The sequence below is a fragment of the Sceloporus occidentalis genome, unplaced genomic scaffold, assembly GCF_023333645.1.
Source record: "Sceloporus occidentalis isolate IW3139 unplaced genomic scaffold, rSceOcc1.0.p SCAF_7, whole genome shotgun sequence".
Taxonomy (NCBI): domain Eukaryota; kingdom Metazoa; phylum Chordata; class Lepidosauria; order Squamata; family Phrynosomatidae; genus Sceloporus; species Sceloporus occidentalis.
In genome coordinates this window covers 9,362,812-9,370,640 of record NW_028316987.1, presented here as the reverse complement: position 1 = coordinate 9,370,640, position 7,829 = coordinate 9,362,812, and the positions used below count along the sequence as shown (strand labels likewise).

At 44.0% G+C, this 7,829-nt stretch overlaps 1 long non-coding RNA gene across 1 annotated transcript; it reads right to left on the bottom strand.

Moving 5' to 3' along the window:
* Window positions 1-7,452, bottom strand: LOC149309132 (uncharacterized). The gene is made up of 3 exons (XR_016281865.1): window positions 7,264-7,452; window positions 2,501-2,570; window positions 1-50 (listed from the first exon to the last, which is right to left on the bottom strand). It is a non-coding gene; the product is annotated as an uncharacterized LOC149309132 (long non-coding RNA).
* Window positions 7,453-7,829: the final 377 nt, after the last annotated feature.

Sequence of the window (7,829 nt, the reverse complement as noted above, 5' to 3'; positions counted from 1 at the left end):
GTGTAATTGTTTTTAAAAGCCGAGTGTTTCCTGGGACAATCCCAACCAATCTGGAAGTACATAAGCAGCATAATGTTAAAATGTTATAATTCAGGCACTTAGTCGTGTTAATTAAGGTTTTTCAGGAGTTTTAGGCCTTGTCTGCATTGACCAAAAGGCCCATCCTGAACCCCCACCCCCATTTTACTACTGTCCAGTTCAGACAATGTACATCCCAAAACCCTGTTCTGGTTCAAGCAGTCCAAACAATGTCCAGCACATTCCACATCAAAACTGGGAAATAATGGACCTTGCCACACAGGGCTCCTGGGATACGACGAGAACGGTCCCAAAAGGGCTGGGAAGGGAACGGAACGAGTGGGGGATGCATTTTATTGCACACAGAAGTCCCTCACTCATTCCGTTCCCTTCTGTTCATTTCCCAATCTGTCCCAGAGGACTGCGATTTTTGAGAACTGTTCTGAACAGTTCTCAAAAATCACCCCCTCTGGGACAGATTGGGAACGGAATGAGTGAGGGACTTCTGTGTACAGTAAAATGCATTCCTCACTCATTCCAGGCCCCTTCTGTTCCATTCTTGGCATATTCTGTGGATCCCCTGTGCAGTAAGGTTCAATATTAACATGTTGGAGATGCTTTGATTGTGATTTCCTGCATGGCAGGGGGTTGGACTGGATGGCCCTTGTGGTCTCTTCCAACTCTACAATTCTATGATTCTATGATTCTATGGAGTAAAAACAAGTATCCATGGAGTATCTTGGGCAGTGTGGACAAGGCCATAATCTTTGAAAGAAAGGGAAGGGCAGTGGCAGTGGGATCTGGTGCACAATCACAGCAATAGTAGTGTAGAAGACTGCTGTGGGTAAAAAAAGATGTGGGGTGACACCAGTGTAGATGTGGGGAAGAACAGACTTTCCCCCCAAGAGAACTCAGAACAACACATCATGAAGGTTTTCTATAGAGGCACACCAGCCACAGAAGGCATGGGCCCTGAGAGAGCTGCCTGCAATTCTGAGGAACCAAGAGCATGCTTTCCTCAGAGTGTGGTGCTCAGAGTGTAGCACAGCAGCCATGGAAAGTGCTTGCAAGATAGCAATCTGCTAACTGCTCTAAGTAACCCCACCAGCCACAAACCAGCTGAACTATTAATGGGGTTGAGCTGTCAGGGCTTTCCAGAGCACCTCACTTTGGTACATTGCTCCAGTGAGGAACAAAGCATCAGGGGAACTACTGATCATGAAAGCTGTATGATTTGATGCATACAAATACACATGCTCCCTTTCCAGAGGCAGGGGTCATCTGTCTCGTGGGAGGCTGTCCTAAGAACAAATCAATGACCACCTTCCATTTATAGAAGCTGACTTTGTTGTTGTTGTTGTGTGCCTTCAAGTTGTTTTGACTTATGGTGACCCTAAGAAGAACCTACCATGGGGTTTTCTTGGCAAGTTTCTTCAGAGGGGTTTACCATTGCCATCCTCTGAGACTGAAAGAGTGTGGCTTACCCAATGTCACCCTGTGGGTTTCAGGGCTAAGCTGGGGATCAAACCCTGCTCTCTAGATTCATACTCCAGTACTATGCCATGCTGGCTCTCAGAAGCTGACTACATTGGCAGAAAAATCTGACTAGTAATGGGACAGACACCCCTTGCTACACAAGAGAAAAAGTAGCCCTAATCCTATCTAACAGCCTCTCTGAGAAACAACATACTCCATTTGAAAAACACTGATGATAAAGTGATAACCTTCTGTAATTTAATATAACTCTGCATGCAATCCATGATCAAGGACCTTAGATGGTTCCACACATTGTGTATGCTAGTGAAATCTAAAATGTTACCTTATATGAGCAGAGAGGAAAAAAGGTGTGCCTGCCTTTATCTTGCCAGACAGAAATTCATTAGTAACACAGACAAAGCCTGGGAGATTATTATTACATGTACAGGGAAACGCTGTGCATGGTATACCCTATTCACATTCTGGATGGAAGAGGTTTTTTATTTAGCTTTCCATTTCCCACATGGTCCCACATCTGGCTTCCAACCAGACTCAGAGATCTAAAGGTTTTTTCTTTTCTTTTCACAACACTTCATTAAGGTGGAAACCACTTTGTGTACTCAGCGATCAATCTGACTTGCCTTGGCTCGATTCCTGGCATTCACTTTGGTGCTCTTTCATATGTCATTATGTGGCTTCTTCTTGGGTAATAGCCTTGAGGCATCATTACTCATTATGACTTATACATTTTGGCCTGTGGTGTCTCACCTTTCATCATCACTGTTGTCATAATTTATTACAACTGTTACATCTGCTACCACATAGCTGTGCTCAGATACATCAATGGATAGGTTGCTCTAAATGTAGGGTCTATCTAGCCATTATCATGGCAATGAGGAATATGTGGATGTTGAGATGCTGTTCCCATCAGTCTTATCCAGCTCAGCCAGTGGTGAGGGATAAAGGCAGTTGTAGTTGAACATAAGCAGAACCACACATACCTCACCTGTTTTACATACTGGTCCCAACATAGAGATGCTCATGTGGCAGATGGCCCCAGATATGTCTGGAACTGTCTGCAAAACAGTGAGAATATGCCCCATATTAATAAAGCAAATGCATAGTTTGGGAGAGCCAAGTCTGCATCCCTTGTAGTGATCAGCTGAATCAATAAATGCAGTTACAAAATTGATTCTCCTTTAACTAATTCACTGATTAATTGATCTTAAAATTGGAAGAGGGCCACTGGAGAGATAGTTAACATCTCTATTCACTGCAAAATCTACAATGCAGCCAATAATCCTGTAGACTGCTTAAATACCTGGAAGAAAAAGATGGACCATTCCACCCCCAAACAGCTCTTACTGTTAGATAAACTTCCTAATGTTTAGCTGCTTCCCTCCCTTTCCACCCACTAGTTCTAGTTATTCCCTCTGGCACAAGGGGAAACATGTCTGCTCCAACTTCTGCATGACAGCCCATCAGATATTTTGGCACTATCAGAGATGAGGCTGCTACTGTGTCTCCCCTTAATCTTCGTTTCTCCAGACTAAACATACCCAGCTCATTCAACCACTCTTCATAGGATTTGGCTATCGCAACATTTATGTTGCAAATGTAAGATACCTTATAGCTCAATAAACAAATGAGATCATGTACAGCCATAGGGGCTGTATAAACCAGCATCAAAGGCCAGCATGAGGGTAGAGTGGGGGCATGCCGTCCGAATCATGCATGCCCCAACTCTGCCCTCATGCTGGCATGATGCCACATGCCCCATCACATGGCGGGTGGCATCATGGCGCTCCTCTGGAGCTGTGTCCAGATTATGTAGCACCAAAGGAGAGCTGAAAAGCTGCTGTACTAGTGACTATGACGCCCTTTTGGCGGAGCAGAAAGGAGACGCTTTTTGTGGCTCCTTTTGGCACCTCTTTCTTTGCCAGATCAAGGCTGTGGTGTGTGGTTGCTGCAGCCCCGATCTGGTAAAGAAAGAGGCGGCTGCAGACTGCCCCTTAGGAGTTGTCTGTACAGCCTATTAGTTTCCAAAAGCAAGCATGTGTCTTCAGTTGGCCACCACTAATTTAAATTTAGTTCTTTATTAATTGCATTTGTATCTTGTGTTTTGTTTTATTTGTTCTCATTGTTTGCTTATTTTCTGTATTGTTTTTAACTCTGATTAGGTTAGCATTGAAGCACCAGTAAGGTGTAGTAGTTTGAGTGGTAGACTATGACCCTGGAGATGAGAGTTCAAATCCCCACTTGGCTATGAAAACCCACTGGGGGACACTGGTGCTACAGCTCCAGACAGCCATTTGGAGTCTCACATGGCTACTGGTCAAGTATGAAAGGGACGCAATGCCCTTTCTTGCTCACCCAGCAGCCAATCCAGTCCCACTCAGTGTATCACCCCACTGGGGGTACACTTCCCCTGGGATTCCAACCCCTTGCACTCCCCTAGTGATGCCACTAACCTTAGGGTTGATATAAGTTGGAAATGACTTGGAGGCACACAACAACAGCAACAAGGTTAGCATTAAGGGTGTCCTATATATCAGATATAAATAACTTCTGCACCAACAGCACAGCAGCATAGTAATGGCAGCATCCCGCCCAGACGGGTGCCGTCATTTTGACATAAGCGACATGCAGTATTTGCATGTCACCGCGTGTCACTTACATCACAAGCGCAGCAGTAGCACACTTGCGACATCACTCCAGCACCACAAAAAGTACCTGAAAACACCATGTTCTTTTTACTCTGGAGGGACAGAGCGTGGTTTGGGGGCTGCGTCGTCCCTCTGGAGTAAAACCAGGTGCCTGCAGACCGCCATTTCTCAGCAGTCTGTACTCCCCCTATATTAAGCAGAGTGCAGCAGAACTAGTGAAGAATGAGCTTGTGGTGGAAGCAAGAGAAATGACTAAGGATATTCTTGTAAGGTTAAAAATAGCCCCTTACATTTATTGTCTCAGGAAATCCATCAGGATAGGAAAGGAGATAGGTAAAAGAAGTTGAGCTAAACTAAGTTAGAAGAGCCCCTAAGAGCTGGATCTCATGTGTTGGTGTAAGCATCCATTGTTGGGATCGGAACCTCATGGGACTAACAAAGAGACTAAAGGGCTCAACAGACCAGCATTATAAGCCGGCGTGGGGGCGATGTGGGGGTGTGGTGTAAGCATGTCATCCACCCTGACTTCAACCCCAGATGGTAGGTGGCATCACGCCACATCTTCAGCACAGCTGAACCAAAAGAACCAAAATGCACTGAAACAAAGAAGCGTGAAAAGCCACTACCACCATCGCTAGGGCGCCCTTTCCACAGTACAAAAAGGAGACACTTTTTACAATTTTACACTTGTAAACAGTGTCTCCTTTTTGTGCTGTGGAAAGGGTGCCCTAGCCATGGTGGTGACATTTTTTGTGGCTTCTTTTTGCACCATGGAAAGGGCAGATCGGGGCCACAGTGTGTAGTTGCTGCAGTTCCAATCCAATGAGGAAAAGGGCGACCACTCCAAAGAAAGACTCTGTTGAGCCCCCAACTAACTTCTTGAGAGAAGGAAGAAGTTATATCTTTACAGGAAGGAAGCAAGAGGCTTGAGAACCTCATAGACCAAGGAAAGATACGGAAGAGTGAAAACAAAGGGCAGTCATTTTCTAGACTTTCCTCTCTCACGAATCACTTTACCCTTATAGATTTTTATTTTAGATACCCTTTGCATCGTCTTTATCCAAGGGTCCCTTTCAGATATTTTCTCACAGAGTAGTAGATCAGCTATGACTTTGTTTTTTGCACATGAAAAGGGATCCCATAGGGCTATGTGCTACATGGAGAAGAAGGGGCATCCGATACTATCCAGTACAGAAATCCAGCAAGCTAGGTAGGCAGAAACAGTGGCATCATTAGGGATGGCATCACCCAGTGAAGTAACTTAGGGTGTCACCCCCTTCCCCATTGACTTCCTCCCATCTCACACCTTACAGAATCTTTAGCAATGTTTTTTGTACTAATATTATTCATTAATCGTAATTCCTGCACATCACTGACTCTCATGATAATAGTTGTGACATAAACAACTAGCAAAATTAAACTTATATATTTAAATCACAATATCAAATGCACAGCCTAAGTGCATTTACGTGAACATAGTTGCATGTGACTGAAGTGAAAATTTGGTAAAAGGTGATGTTTTTAAAGAAGATTTTAAAGAATTAAGAACAATTATTTTTTTAAAAAAATAGAAAAAATAAATTTAATTTAAAAAAAACTTGGGGACTCTCCTTTCTCCTCCCAATGAGCCTCACACCACTCACACCACCTCTTCAGCTCTTCCAAAGAGACACAGACAAATGCCACAGCCCATTTATGCCAAAAAACAGATGTTTGAGTAGTTACCCCTCCCCGTTAGGGGACCCTGCTTGTGATGCCACTGGAGAGAAACAGATAGCTGCAAGCTTAACATAATAAATGCAGTTGTTCTTTTCCTTCTACATCAAATCTCTTATCTGATGTGTTACATGGTGAGTCAGGCAACCCTCTTCCCGCTGCTGAACATGGAAATTTTCTCAGCTGGCACAACTCTTAAGATACCATCTGTTCTTCCTAGGATTGCCTGCTGCTCACTTTCCAGTGCCAGTGGAAGCTGAAACACTCTCAGTTAGGTTCCTTATTTCTGATGGGACAGAGCCTCAGTGAAGAGGCTGCATCCTGCCTCAGACCCCAGTGGACCAGATCAGGAGGCCTCATGGGCCAAATTCAGTCTATGCTATGCTGTTTCTCTGTCACTGCTTGGGCCAGAGATGGACAACCTTTTTTTTATTATCAAGGATTTCATTTGCTTGTATACCCTCCATCTTTTCACTAATGAAAACTGGGACACATGTGGCCAAGCAACATCAGAGTGTGGTCAAAATGGCAAAAGTTATTAATGAGGAAGAACACACAAGCTAGGAGCAGCTGCAACAGTTTGCTTTTGTTAGAGTTTACAAGAAAGGGTAAGATTCTGCCCACTCCTCTCCTCTCTATCCTGCTGAATTACTTCAATGTGAATTACTTTTGCACTTGGAACTCAGTTTGCAGCAACTGAGATAAACTGAGGACAAAGGGAGAAAGGTGGTGGAGGAGAGAGAATCTGGGACAAATCCAAATTTGTCTCTCCTAAGAAAGACATCAGCAATTAAAACGAATATTTTACCTGGAATGCTGTCCTTATTTCAAACGATTCCAATCATCTTATCTAACACACACTTTAAAAATTGGCTAAAAGACCTATCTAAATTTATTTGGGCAGAGGGGAAAAAACCAAGAATCTGGGACTTTTTAAAAGCAGCTGAAAAAATGGGATGACAGAGGATTAATTGGAACTGTCCCTGTCAAATCAGGACAGTTGGAGGATATGCACTTGCAGGCAATCTGTTGAAGGATGCATGCCAGTAGTGGATGGTGTTAGAACTGCAATGACCAGAGGAAGAGCCAAAATGGTAGAAAGCACAGACTTGGTCAAGTTCCACTAATCCAAAGTCTTTGGACCTTCAGCTGCAGGTTCCCCAGCCCTAGCAAAAGCATAACTCCCAACATTCCACAGAAGGAAACTGGGACATGTGTAGCCATGTAACACTAGAATGGGTCAAGGTGACAAAAGTTTTTAATGAGACAAAATACACAAGCTAGGAAAGGCAGGAGCAGTCTCCTTTTGCCTGACTCTACTAAGGACTTTATCACACGAGAATTGAAAAGCGGCATTATAGCAGGATAGCTGTGTCTGTGGCCATACCTTATCAGATAGTGCTGTGTCTGGCCAGTACCTGGTCTGTAGTCCATCAGTTGCAAAACCGTCAATGCCTCCCAATCCGATATGCAGGTAGTCACATGGTGTAAATGGGCATGATTATGCTCCTCTCCCCATCTTCCCCCCATACTTGCTAGTCCTAAACAGACTGTTTTTCTTTTTGTCCCAAATGCTTCTTCCATCCTTCCTTCCTTCCTTCCTTTTTTTTCCCTTGATGGATTGCCATGACCACGCAATTGCACTAAAGATGAAAATAAAAAGCATTCTGGGAAGAAGTTAGGGCAGGGAAACAGGGCTATGGAGGCTGGTGTGCAGCAGGCAGAGGCCAGGACAGAAGCAGCACCTTTTCACTTTTGAAGAGCTATGCGATAATTACTGTCCACAACCTGCTATGTTTGCATTTCCTACACAAACACTATTCAGGTGCTTTATGAGTTTGATGTGATAAAGTCCTTAGAGGAAAGAGCCTGTGCCCTGCCTTACCTCTCCCCCTGCTGAGTTGAGTGCAAAATATTTTTGTACTTTAAACTCAGTTTGTATTGACTGAAAGG